Here is a 15,176-nt window from a genome sequence, read left to right as displayed (position 1 = left end):
TTTTCCTTAGAATTTCATGTGCCTTTTAAATAATGATTAATGGAGTACAGCATAAAGATATTTTAGTGAATGTGAACCACCTGAAATTGCTTGGCCGTTGACGTGCTTCCTACATAACCCTTCGTTTAATTAAGTTTAATCATTTTCTAATCATATATTAGTATTATTTTTCTCTTGTCATTTTCAACTTTAACCCACCAAGTATTGCAAAAAATTGATAAAATGTTTGTTGTCAGTTCTATAAATCTGGTCATATTTCAAATGGTCCAGATAAAAGTAGCAATTTTTTGTTTTTCAGTTGATGGGAGTGAAATAAGATAAGAGAAAGAAAATAACAAGATTTGTCACATTTTATTTTTCATTAAATCTAATCCATTTAAATTTGAAAGTAAAATATTTATTTAATTTAAATTAATAATTTTATTTATAAATATTTTACCTTTAATTTTTTTTTATTTTACATCCGCCCGGAGAGAAAAATTTTTTTTCCTCTCTTTCCTTTTTTTTTTTTTTTTAATTCTTTTCCATTTTGTTTATTTTTATCAATTATATTTGGTAAAAAGAAAAGAAAATGAAAAGAAGGGAAAAAGATGACGAAAGAAAAAAAGAAAGTATGAGCAGAAAAGTTACTTTCTTCTATAAATTGTAATTTTATTATCTAAGAAATAACAAATCACTGTACCCTGTAACAGCTTGCATATTTTGACATCACCTCATTGATTTTACATCCTTCTGGCAAGGAGAAAATTTTTTCTTCTCTTTCCCTTTTTTTATTCTCTCATTTCGTTTATTTTTATCAATCATGTTTGGTAAAAAGCAAAGAAAATTGAAAAGAAGTGAAAAATATGATGAAAGAAAAAAAAATGAAAAAAAGAAAAGTTATTTTCGTTTTTTGGATAAATTGTAATTTTATTATGTAAAAAGCAGCAAGTCATTGCTACCATATAATAGTTTCTACACTTTAGTATCACCTCATTGATTTACAATAAAAAAGCTCCTTTCTTAGATCCCATCTCTCACATAATTCTTTGTTAACATAATCAAAATTAACATGCATTAATGTTACCACTCGAAGCTTACTGCCTTTTTGATCTACCTCAAACCCTAATCGCCATTGCTTTCCTCTAACCTGAATTGTTTCTTATTCCGTTATTTTCGTATTAAATATATGTAAGCTTCCTTTGCTAGTCTTAATATGATAGAGAGTAATGTCTTCCCTGGAAACCTGGTAATTTCCCATTGAAGTTTAGTCCTCTAATCTGCAACCTTTTTTTTGTAACTAACAACGTTGCAAAACCTGCTTCCATTCTACCTTAGATATACACATGAAGAAAATATGATCCCTACTTTCATCTTTATTTGCATGATACACAATACGCATCTGTTGTAATCCCTTATGTACTCAACTTATCCTTAATAAGAAGCCTATTAAGAATGGCCATGCAATAACTGCATGCTTAGGAATGTGTAACTTGCACCAAATGAGCCTATGCCAGACCATCTCCTATTTAGGCCTTAGTTCCTCCCATACAGTTGCAGTTCGTAGCCTGAGCTTATTGGTATTAAACCCTGAAAGTAATATTTCTCATCTATAGCACTTTTCTCATACTCCAACTACTACTTTCAGTGATTAGCATATGCCATATATTTCTTCCTTTTTGCACATAGCTATGTATACATGCAATCCATACTGATCTTGTTTGAGCATATAGAGACCATAAATTCCTGATTATATAAGCATGGCTCAATGTTAAAATATCCTTCAATCCCAGCCTTCCTTCTGACTTGGGACTACAAATGATTTGCCATATGATTTTAGCATAGCCTCCTTTGTTGTGCTCGATTGACCCTTCTAAAAGTAGCTGGAACAGAGTTGTATTACTTTCTTTATAACCTTCTGAGGTATAATAAAGTGCTTACACTAGTAGCTATGAATGTTGTATAAAACAAATTATATCAATGGCAGTCTGCCTGCATAAGATAGGTGCTTAGCTACCCAGCTGTTAATTCTGGCTATGATTTTCTCAATTAATAGGATGCAATCCTTATATGTCAACCTTCTTTTAACCAATGGAACACTAAGGAATCTAAAAGGAAATGTGCCAAGCTTGAATCCTATTTGTTGCAATATTGCTTATAACTCCCCACTTTGGAAACCTGTACAATATAGCTTACTTTTTTCACAATTGAGTTGAAGACCAAAGAATGAGTAGAATAGCCTCAATATATCTTGAATCCCAATGATAGAATCTAGGCTTCCTTTTGTGAAAATAAGTAGATCATCAACAAAACACAAGTGTGTCAATTTTACCTTTTGCATTTAGGATGATAAGAGAAAATACCATATAATGCAGCAGTATCCAAAAAGCCTTGATAGCACATTCATGGCAATTACAAATAGGTATGGTGACATAAGGTTTCCTTACCTCACCCTTTTTACTCCTTTAAAGTACTCCACCAAGCCTTTATTTATGGATAATGAAAACATTTGAATCCAGCCTACAAATCTTCTTAAATTGCCAATGGCTAATAATACAGTGATTATGAATTCCCAATTTATAAAATCAAATGCTTTTTCCAAGTAAATTTTTATTGCACAACTTGAAGATAGAGTTGATCTATTAATACCCTTAAACCAACTCTTATGCCATAAGCATATTATTAGTAATGTTTCTCCCTTTGATAAATGCACTTTGACTGCTACCGATAACAATTGGCAAATAATGTTGCAATTTTTTTGCTAATATTATAGTCACGCATTTGTAAATGATTGAACAACATGATATTAAATGTGTCATAACATCTAGATCCGGAGATCTATCGCTAGATATTGACTTGAAAGAGTCGTCACTAATCTTTTTTATCTAGGTGCGATTGATCACCTAAGGAATCTATCCTTCCGAGAAACACCTAAGTTTAAGGGTCCCTAAAAGAATAAGTTCGGATCTACTAACCATAACAGGGTTCGGGAGTTCAGTTACGTATGAGGAAGGTTATAGCACCCTCACAATGCTCATCAAAAGATGGTACCAGCTTAATTTTGTGTTATCCAATAAGCCTTAAAAATTTATCAAGTAATTAATTATTAGAAATTATTCTCAATTGACTCTAATACTTTTAGCAAAAAATTAAAAAAATCCCCTCAACTCAAGAGTATGCAAGAAAACTACTGTTTTACTTACAGATGCTCCATCATCGAATTATTTAACATTAAAGAAAATAAAAAAAAATGATTGCTTTTGTGCAGAAAAAATTGATACTTTCAATTTTTTCTCAAAAATCCCTTTCTGAAAACTTATTTTTTAAAAAAATTGATAATTTTAATTTTTTTTCGAAAATATTTAAGAAAGCTAGATCCCAACAATATAGGGACCTCAAAAACATTCTTGGCAAGAGAGCAAATGAGCCAATTGTATCCATACGAAGCCTTGTCCTTGCCCACGTGTCCACCACAGCACGCGTCACCGTCCTTTGCAATGGCTCAAACGCTCACGACTTTGGCTATAATAGCTTCCACGTTCGATTCCTTTAAATTTTTAGTGTGTTGCTGGAAGTTGCATGAAAATCATCCACTTGGCTCTTTCCCACACCGTTCGACCTTTTCTTAAGGCTGGGTCATTTGGTTCTGACTCTTCTTTATTCTTTGAGTTCAAAGAATTAAAATACCTGTGAGGAACAACTACTTCAATTGGCAAATCACCAGAACCCCTTGTTTCCAGTTTCTGGAAGAATTTCAGATTCAACTCTTTGTTTGTTAATGCAGGAGCTTTCTTCTTTAAAATTACAACTGCTTTGTCAGGAATGCTTCCACCTTTCCCTTTGATTCACTTCTTCCATGACTAGAAGAAGTATCCTGGGAAACAATAGGGGTCACAGTATTACATGCAGCCAAGATGAGGAAAACTCATGTGCAGCAATTCTTTCATCTCCAGCCAAGTCTTTATGCAACAAATCCATAAGTTTAGAATCAACAGAAATTTCAAACTTAAGCTTCCATCTGCTTCTAAGAACAGCAGCAGCTCTGATGTTATTATCCTGTTGTGAGTCATCTGTAAAATTAGAGCTTTCATAATCTTTCCCACAGACACTTTCTTTTCGAATTCTATTTTGTTTTTAGTAAATGTCCCTGTTTTGTCTAAAAGACATATTATACTTGACCCAAGTCCTTATTTATATTCAATGAGCGGCACGAAAACCTTGAGCTAGAGGAGCTGCAATACATGTGCTTTTCTTTAATCATGAAATAAGACTGTCCCAAGCAAACCACCTCCATTGTAATATAAAGAGAGATTGGTATCATTATCTGAAAGACAATAATAGAACTTAAAAAGGAGAAAAAGGTTTCCATAGGGATCCTATAATATCTGTATGTTTTACCATTCTCCTTTCCTTTTGTTATGTATCTTTTTCTGTAATAAGGCAAGGTATCAAGCTCTTCCTCGTGACGATTAAGCCAAAGGCCCATCCCAAGGGCAACAATAGAACACACAACAAGAAGGAAAATGGACAACCAGAGTGTTTCTCTGTTCATGTAACTTTCCAATTGGCTTCGCTTTGAAGGAGAAACTGCACTGTTTAGCATTACTTTTGTTTCCTGCCCAGCATAAACCACCACGCCTATTATCCAATCCGTGTTCTTCAGCTGACAACCACGTAAAACAATGTTTGATTGGTTGAGGAGGAATTTTTGTCCATTAAACTCCATATTGGCTGTGAACTCATAAATATTCCTATTAGGCTACTCACATCCGATCAGCCCCGATATATTACAACCTTCAAATACTAAAGAAGTTGTGTTCTGCCTAGCATATCTTGTCTTCAGGTTCGATTCACCATCCAAATTCATGGTCTGGATGTAGGCAAGTCCACTAGGGTCACTTATCCCTAACAAAACCATGTCGTAAGGAATTGTCTCATCAGCGTGGATCTTGATGACCTCTCCTGCTCTTATCTTTTTCCATTTCTTCATTTGGAATTCCCCAACTGGAGAACTAGTGCCTATCGATTATTCTCATTTCGGTCTAAGCTGCGTCTTCGCCAATCCTCATAATCATATTTAATTACCGTGACACAAAGCACAAACAAGAGTGGGAAAAGGGACACAGTTCTCTCAGAAAACTGCTAGAGGTGGAAGTTGATTAAGAGCAGCAATAGCCAGGAAATACAAATAAGCCACTCGATGAAACTGAATGAAAATATTCTTGGGTAAAAACGTGATAAGTGTATACTTGCTTATCCGAATCTTATTCCCACTAAACTCTTAATTGTCATTTGTTCTCTTCGGATCATTAATGCACATAACAGATTATCATCAAAATCCATGCTTTTGTTGTGAAACCTCTAGGACTTACTCAACTTATCTTGCACCACAGATAAACCCCTGGAAATATCAAAGCTTGTACAAGTGTTACTGTTATTATGCAGCTCAAAAAATAAATGAAGAGAAGACAAAGAGGCCAGCAATAAGGCCTACACAAATCGTCAATACAATAAAAGACAGCAGATTCAAAACAGGCCCCACAGAAAATCAAAAGTGTCACGAAATCAATAAAAAAAATGAAAGAGCTCTATCGACGAATTGAATGGGAACGTTAACAGATCTCTGATAAAATAACTCAACTCAGCTACGACAGATCTCCTCTATTCAATAAAATGCCAAAACTAGAAACACGACCTGAGAGAAAAAACGATTATTAGATATGTATTTATTATTTTTGAAACAACTTGCCCATTTTTGAAGGCACCAAATACGGGGAAATCCCAATCATGACATTTCAGATCTCTAAGAAGGTCCCCTTCCCCTCAAACCTGGAGCAATTCCATCAGATTGGATAAATCTTGGTCTTTAAGCACTTCTCGGGTCATGGATGGGGAGGTCACCAGGATAACAATCCTGCTCCCAAGTTGGAGTTTCACAACTGGCCCGTAGGTATAAGCTAGTATAGCAAGGTAAGAGTGAAGGTAAAGGTCAATGAAGGGAAGGTTTCCCACCAAGAGAAAGCCTTGAGGGCTTGGTGGCGATGGGGTTTCCCCTTTTGTTTTGCTTCTATTTTTTCTTTCCCCCTTTTCCATTGCTTTGTTGCTGTTTATAAGACCAAATCAAAAGAATTTTTGATCAAATCAAAGTCCTCATTCGACTGGGTTATCCAAAAACTTAAGACTCATCCTACCTCATATTAAAACTTATAGGAACTATACAACCTCCAATTTAGGACCAAAGATATAAATTTTTATTTTTTATCACTAAATCTTGTTAAACTAATGATAAATCTAATAAAATAGATAAATCAACTAAAAAAATCAAAGAAAAATAAAAATAAAAGTCAATTGGGCCTGCTAGTTGGATCTTAAACCGGGTCTAATGGGCTTGGGTCCAAACTAAATAGGGCGTCTACAGTTGTCCCTCTTTGCACATTTTCTGTGAAGCAGGAATTGTGCAAAGACGTAGACACCCATTCAAGACTCAACTTGACATTTTTTTTGTTTTTGCTTTTTCTTCATTTTTGTGTTTTTGTTTTTTTTTTGTTTGTTAAAATTTTGATCAAAGCTCCTCTAAGCAGATGCTTAACGATTTTGGAAAAATAAATAAAGCTCCTCTAATCAGAGGCTCAACAACTTTTGAAAAATAAATAGCTCCTCTAATAAGAGGCTTAATGACTTTAGAAAAATAAATTGTTCCTCTAAACAGAGGCTCAATGACTTTAGAAAAATAAATGGCAACGACTTTGGAAAATAAATGGCTCCTCTAATCAGAGGCTCAACGACTTGAAAAAATAAACAAATTCTCTAAGTAAAAACACCATGACTTCAAAAATAAATGCTCATCTAAATAGAGGCACCACAAATTTGAAAAGTAAATTGCTCCTCTAAACAAAAGCACCGTAACTTTTGGAAAGTAAATTGCTCTTCTAAATAGAGGCACCACAACTTTGAAAGTAAATTACTCCTCTAAATAGAGGCAACCACGACTTTGGAAAATAAATTACTTCTTAACAATCATGTTCAAAGGAGTTATAGATCGTGATTGAAGGAATTTTGTAATGGGAACTTAAGAATTCACAATTTGAGTTCAATATTCAGAGGTTCAGATTTGCAAGAATCTTTCAACTTCGTAAGAATTTACTGAAATTTGATTCTCAAAATTTCAATTTCATTCAAATTTGTAATATCTCGAGATTTGCATTTGCAACTTGCAAGACTCGTATCCAACATTTAAAAATCCTTATTTGAATTTTGGAGATTCACATCCAAAAGTTCAAGGCTTTTCAAAGGTTCTTATTTGGCAAACCTGGAATTCAATTAAAAAAATCTAGAGCTTTTAGCTTGAATTTTGGAGATTCACATCCAAAATTTCAAAGGCTCACATGCAATAAAACTTAGAGTTTCGCATCTAAGTTCAATGGTTCTCATTTAAAACATTAGAAATTCATATCCAAAAAGTTAAAGCTTTGTATTTTGGAGATTCACATCCAAAAGTTTAAAAGTTTTCATTCTAATTCGAAGATTCACATTCGATGAACTTTAGGGTTTCACTCCTCTAAGATTCTTATTTTGAAACTCAAAGATTCTCATTTGAGTTCTCAAAAATTCTCATCAAAATATTCACAATTTATTTTTCAAGTGACTAAAAAATTTGCATGAATGAATGTTATGACCAAAGATGCAAATGCCTTAATGATGCAAATGCGGCAACCTATATTCTCATAGTGCCATGCATGTCCAAACAAAGTTTAATTCATCAAATTATGTGCATGTATTATTCAAGCGACGATGCTACCATGATGCATGTAATGCAAATGTCAATAATGTCATGAAATCCTAAATAATTATGGAATATGGTCCTCAATACCCTACCATTTCACATTCTCCCTTTATTTAGCTTTTCAAGATTTTGGAACAAGCTTCATCAACTAATCATCATTGTTTCCATTACTTGATCACCATCCGGAGGTTTCTTAGCACCAACAAATTTTACCTATTACCCCACATGCCAGGCTTATCATCACTAACCATTTCAAAAAAAATTTCATGTTTTATCACTTGGTCATCATTCATAAGCTTCTCAATACTAACCATTTCAAAACAAATTTCATAATCTATCACTTGGTCACCATTCATAAGCTTTTCAGCACCAGTTTCGTCTATTGCCCCATATCATTTTCATCACTTAATCATAACTCATAGGTTGTATTAACTAATACATCTTCATATTCATCACTTGATTATACCACTTTTCAATATTTACCTCATCTTCATTTTATTATCCAATCCATCATCATATTCTCTATTTGGTCACATCATATGTCCTTTCAAATCATCTCTTTTAGGTTTCTACCATTTTTTCATTTTGTTGCCACCCTCATCTTAGATTTATCTTTAAAAGAATGTAAGATTTTTTTATGCACATTGTCATTCATTCATAATCATTTCAATTCTTGACAAATATAATGCAATCATACATTTTCTTGATTTATTCTAGGGATGTAACAATAAGAGAACACAAGGTGAATTATGGTAAAAATAATAAATGAAGATCTATTTTGGTACAAAACAAATAGGAAAGGAAATAAATTGGATACATGTCATTGGGATGAATAGCATGTCGAAACGATGAATATTCAGACAATTCTAAATATTAATCTAAGATTCCTTTTCAAAAACTCATTCCATCTACTGTTGAAGTCATTTTGAGCTTGGCGAACTTTACCTCAATCTTTGAAAAATCTTCGGATGTCTTTGATCTTTCATCCATGTGAACCATTAGACCTAGATCTTTTTCTACCCAAATCACCTTTTCAGGTTTTTAATTTGAATCTTTTTTTTTCATTTTTTCATTTTTTTTTCTTTTTTTTTCTCTATTTTTTTTCATTTTTTCATTTTTTCATTTTTTCATCATCTTCTTTTCTTTTTTTTCATTTTTCATCCATTGTTGATATCTTTCCACACATCAAACTTTAGAGCAATGTAGCATGATTCCATTGTTTCATCATGAGCATGCCTTCGCTCAACATATGATCATTCAAGTTGAGCATTCACATTTGATCCAAATAGACTTTTCAAAGTTGTAATGTAGGTCAAGGTGAGGGGTCATAAAAGAAATGGATATAATAGACTCAAAACATGTATTAAAAAGGTTCAAGACCAAAGGATCATTTAATGCAACTTGACATTTTGCCCCTACATCATTACATTACTTTTTCTTTCTCACATAAAATATTCTCATTATTTTACCCCAAATCATGTGTGGCATTTATTTTATCTTTTGCTTTTCTTTCTCTTTCCATCTTTGAGACTTTTTATGTATTTTTTTAAAAAAATTATCCCCCAGTATAAATGGTGATCCTTGGTTAGGGTTCTTTGGAAAAAAATCATAATAGGCTAAAAAAGGTAGCAATGAATAGTTTTTCAAATGGTAAAAGAAAGATGGCCATTTTTCATCTCAATTATGAATACTTTTCTTGAACATCATCTATTGAACAAAACTTATGAACTTGTATAAAAGATTGCACATCTTCAAGACATATCTATTTCACCTTTGGTAACAACTTACTTCTTTTTTGCTCAAATCATCTCTCATATTAATGTGGATGAGTTCTCAAAATTAAATCCTAGAATTATTGTTATCATTGTCTAAATATTCATCATCTGAAATTTGAGAATGGAAATGTAAAGTTATGAAAGGTAACAAGGCATGGAATAATGGTCGAGTGAAAGAGAAAATGTAATGAAATGCATTAACTTACCTTTATTAAGACGATAACAAGTGAAATCATATTGCAAAAAAGAAATCCTAACATTATTTTAAAAGAACTCTTAGAATGACAAGTAGCATTCAATCAGTTTTAACATCCTTCTTTAAAATCATGCCCCTGTGCAATCAGGTGAAGGATTTTTACCTCGCCCCCTTGATTCATTACAAATCTTTAGGCCTTTTTGAATTAACATATTCTTGATTCTCATTCAGAGCATTTACATTATGATTAGGCAATGGATTACTACTAATATTAGGTGTTATTGCTCTTCTTTTATCAAAACTTACCATTCCATCATTGATTAACCGTTGCACCTTATGCTTTAGAGTAGTGTAATTTTCAATGAAATGGCCAGCAATTCCATAGTGGTAGTCATAGTGAACTATAAGATCATACCACTTAAGATAAGATGGCTTGAACAGCTTCACACAACTTGGGGGTAATTAGGTGGCTATTATAGAGCTCTCGGTATAACTTCGTATAAGTCATGAGGATTGGATCAAATATGAGCTTTTCTCGAATAGTCCGTTGCTCTCGTAAACCACTTGCCAGGTTAATAGGATGAATTTAGGGTCTTACAGGAGTTTGACTGTTAAGGCTATATATGGGAGCTTGGGGAATAAAAATGGGTTGGTATATGGATGAATTAGATGGTTGTGGGACTGGTTGGTATGGATAAGATAAAGCATTATTCACAGTAGGATAATAGAGAGTAAGCTGAGGGTGGATAGGGTTAATATCCCTTAAACTATCTATCAAAGCCTACAGCTTAAGCTTCAGTCTCTTCTTTCTTGGGTGCCTTCTTGGTTTCTTCTCCTTTCAGCTTGCCATTTTTAGTGGCATTCTTAATGATTTTGTCTGAAATCACCATGTCAGCGAAATTCTTTGGGGCATTCCCTATCATCTTTTCGTAATAGGAAGATTTCAAAGTGCTGACAAACAATACGGTGGTCTTCTTTTCAGTCAAAGAAGGTTACACTTGAGTAGCCATGTTTTTCTACCTCTGGGCATATTCTTTGAATGATTTAGTTACTTTTTTCTTCATATTCTGTAAATAAAGACGATCAGGGGCCAAGTCTATTATATATCGGTATTGGTTAATGAAAGCATGAGCCATATCGCTTCAAGAACAAATACGATCCTGTCTAACTGGACATACCATTTAACAGCAAAGCCTGTTAGGCTGTCTTGAAAGACATGCATCAAGAACTTTTCATTATTGGCATGGTAGCCATTTTTTGATAGTACATAGTACTGTGAGTTTTCAGACATCTTGTACCATCATATTTCTCAAACTCTGGCACTTTAAACTTTAGAGGGATAACCACATCTGGGACTAAACAAAGTCCATCAGCATCGGTAGAACCATAAAAACCCATTCTTTCCACTACTCATAGCCTTTCATCTAACAAGTTTATCTTTTGTTCAGCTTTTAAGGCTTCTACAAGCTCTTTCTCTTTGGGCCTTAATTTTTTTTTATTCTTTTAGATTATCTAATTAAGGACTGATATTGGTTTTACTATTTTTTTAGTAAAGATAGAACTTATATAACTTTGGTACTGTCTTTGATTTGAATCTCATGGCATTTTGAGATATGTGTACCCTACAAGATAAGTGAACTGCTGTGATGGTGGACCTTATGCAGGTTGGACTTGATGTGGCTTGAAACTAGAAGGGTACAGTGTCATCCTCCTCTTATAAGGGATGATCTTGTTGGCTAGCATTCTTCTCTATTGTCATCCCCTTGTTTAACTTGTTCAAAGCCTCTAAAATCTTATTCAACTCCCCTTCTAACTTCTCCTGAGCTTTTTCTATTCTCTCGAGACGATTGAAATTTTTTTGTTCCATTAGTTTGGCTTAAGCTCTTGTATTGTATTGGTGAGTGAGGTTGCTTGGTGGAGCTATCCTTGAACCTTTAGCACCATAATTACGATTAGAAATGCTATGTTATGCTTTATGTATGATACGTTGATGCACGAATGAAATGTATATTTTTATGGATGAAATCTAACATGAAATGGATGCAAATGATTGTGTTAAAACATGATCATGAAAATAATGCAGATGCATAAAATCAGACAAACAACATAGTTAGTTTCATAGATGAAATGAAAGTGATGCCAATGCAAAATGTTACATATGAAAATGATGCACAAAGTCAGACAATCAAAATGATTAGATAAACACCTTTTTTGTGCCTTAGTTTCATAGTATATCTATCATTGGGTAGAAAGGGCTCTACTTAGGTTTAGGCACTTCTAATGTTCACTATATGTGGTTCAAGGTTAAAGTCTAAAGGTTTCCAAATTGCTCCTTACATCATTATCCATCACAGACTAGTAAGGCACCCTAATCCTCACCCATTACAGGCTACAAGCGGAAAAGGTTTAATTTGAATGCGAGTATTTCACTAGCCACTGCGAAGGCATTAAACTTCACGAAAGCAATAGGTACTTTACTCCCTTTTAGAGGGACGGAGCTTAGGTATAGAACTCATGTTATACACATGCATATGAATGACATAATTAATAAAGTAAATAAACATGAATGAATAAAAAATCTATACAAAAAGGTTCAATTTTATTAGGCTTTTGGATAACATAAATTTATTTGCTGGCCTGACTCTCTAAGATCCCCAGCGGAGTCACCAAGCTATCATAACGTCTAGATTCGGGGATCTATCACTAGACATTGACTTGAAGGAGTCGCCACCAATCTTTTTTATCTAGGTACGATTAGCCACCTAAAGAATCTATCCTTCTAGGGAACACCTAAGTTTAAGGGTCCTGAAAAGAATAGGTTCGAGTCTACTAACTAGAACAGGGTTCGAGAGTTCAGTTACATGTGAGGAAGGTTATAACACCCTCACAAAGCTCATCAAAAGATGGTGCCAGCTTAATTTTGTATTATCCAATAAGCCTTAAAAATTTATCAAGTAATTAATTATTAGAAATTATTCTCAATTGACTCTAATACTTTTAGCAAAAAATTGAGAAAATCCCCTCACCTTAAGAGTATGCAAGAAAACTATTGTTTCACTTGCAGAGGTTCTATCGTCAGATTATTTAACATTAAAGAAAATTCAAGAAAATAAAAAAAAAGTGATTACTTTTGTGCAGAAAAAATTGATACTTTCAATTTTTTCTTAAAAATATTTTTTTAGAAAGCTTATGTTCAAGGAAAATTAATATTTTCAACTTTTTCCTAAAAATATATTTTTTTGAAACTTTAATTTTGAGGAAAATTGATACTTTCAACTTTTTCTCAAAAATCTCTTTTTGAAAACTTATTTTCAAGAAAAATTGATACTTTTAACTTTTTTTCGAAAATATTTAAGGAAACCAGATCCCAACAAGGACCTCAACAACATTATTGGCAAGAGAGCAAATGAGCCAACTGTATCCATGTGGAGCCTTGTCCTTACCCACGTGTCCACCACAGCACGCGTCACCGTCCTTTGTAATGGCTCCAGCGCTCACGACTTTGGCTATAATAGCTTTCACGCCTGATTCCTTTAAATTTTTAGTATGTTACTGGAAGTTGCATGAAAATCATCCACTTGGCTCTTTCCCACACCGTTCGACCTTTTCTTAAGGCTGGGTGATTTGGTTCTGACTCTTCCTTATTTTTCGAGTTCAAAGAATTAAGATACCTGCGGAGAACAACTACTTCAACTGGCAAATCACCAGAACCCCTTATTTCTAGTTTTCGGAAGAATTTTAGATTCAACTATTTGTTTGTTAATGCAGGAGCTTTCTTTTTTAAAATTACAACTGCTTTGTCAGGAATGCTTCCACCATTCCCTTTGATTCATTTCTTCCATGACTAGAAGAAGTATCCTGGGAAACAATAGGGATCACAGTATTACATGCAGCCAGGATGAGGAAAAACTCATGTGCAGCAATTCTTTCATCTCCAGCCAAATCTTTATGCAACAAATCCATAAGTTTAGAATCAACAAAAATTTCAGACTTAAGCTTTCATCTCATTTTAAGAACAGCAGCAGCTTTGATGTTATTGTCCTGTTGTGAGTGATCTGTAAGATTGGAGCTTCATAATCTTTCCTACAGACACTTGCTTTTCGAAATTCCATTTTGTTTTCAGTAAGTGTCCTTGTTTTGTCTGAAAAGACATATTGTACTTGACCCAAGTCCTTATTTATATTCAATGAGCGGCATTGAAACCTTGAGCTAGAGGAGCTGTAATACATGTGCTTATCTTCAATCATGAAATAAGACTGTCCCAAGCAAACCAACTCCATTGTAATATAAAGAGAGATTGGTATCGTTATCTGAAATACAATAATAGAACTTAAAAAGGACTTGGGTTTAGGGTTTTTATCTTTTTCCATTTTTTCATTTGGAATTCCCCTAACTGGAGAACTAGTGCCTCTCAATTGTTCTCATTCTGGTCTGACCTACGTCTTTGCCAATCCTTATAGCCATCTTTAATTACCGTGACACAAAGCACAAACAAGAGTGCGAAAAGGGACATAGTTCTCCCAGAGACTGCTAGAGGTGGAAGTTGATTAAGAGTAGCAATAGCCAGGAAATACAAATAGGCCACTCGATGAAACTGAATGAAAAGATTCTTGGGCAAAAATGTGATAAGTGTATACTTGCTAGTTTGAATCTCATTCCCACTGAACTTGTACTTGTCATTTGTTCTCCTCGGATCATTAATGCACATAACAGATTATCATCAAAATCCATGCTTTTGTTGCGAAACCTTCAAGACTTACTTAACTTATCTTGCACCACAGATGAACCCCTGTAAATATCAAAGCTTGTACAAGTGTTACTGTTATCATGCAGCTTAAAAAATAAATGAAAAGAAGATAAAGAGGCCAGCAACAAGGCCTACGCAAATCGTCAATACAATCAGAGACAGCAGATTCAAAATAGGCCCCACAGAAAATCAAAAGTGTCACGAAATCAATAAAAAAAATGAAAGAGCTGTATCGACGAATTGAATAGGAATGTTGACAGATCTCTGATAAAACAACTCCACTTAGCTCCCATAAATCTCTTCTATTCAATAAAATGCCAAAACTAGAAACACGACCTGAAAGAAGAAGCGATTATTAGATATGTATTTATTATTTTTGAAGCAACTTGTCCATTTCTGAAAGCACCAAATACGGGGAAATCCCAAACATCAGACATTTCAGATCTTCAAGAAGGTCCCCTTCCCCTCAAACCTAGAGCATTTCCATCAGATTGGACAAATCTTGGTCTTTAAGCACTTCTCGGGTCATGGATGGGGAGGTCACCAAGATAACAATCCTGCTCCTAAGTTGGAGTTTCACAACTGGCCCATAGATATAAGCTAGTACAGCAAAGTAAAAGTGAAGGTAAAGGTCAATGAAGGGAAGGTTTCCCACCAAGAGGAAGCCTCCACGGCTTGGTGGCGATAAGGCTTTCC

General features: G+C 34.0%; 1 pseudogene; it reads right to left on the bottom strand.

Moving 5' to 3' along the window:
• Positions 1–3,439: 3,439 nt before the first annotated feature.
• LOC111316359 (phospholipid-transporting ATPase 1-like) lies at positions 3,440–14,441 on the bottom strand (annotated as a pseudogene).
• Between the last annotated feature and the right edge of the window lie 735 nt (positions 14,442–15,176).

The sequence above is a fragment of the Durio zibethinus genome, chromosome 24, assembly GCF_047325235.1.
Source record: "Durio zibethinus cultivar Kanyao isolate XHJ-2024 chromosome 24, ASM4732523v1, whole genome shotgun sequence".
NCBI classification, from domain to species: Eukaryota; Viridiplantae; Streptophyta; class Magnoliopsida; order Malvales; family Malvaceae; genus Durio; species Durio zibethinus.
The sequence above is the reverse complement of the archived record's forward strand: the minus strand, read 5'-3'. Positions and strand labels throughout refer to the sequence as shown.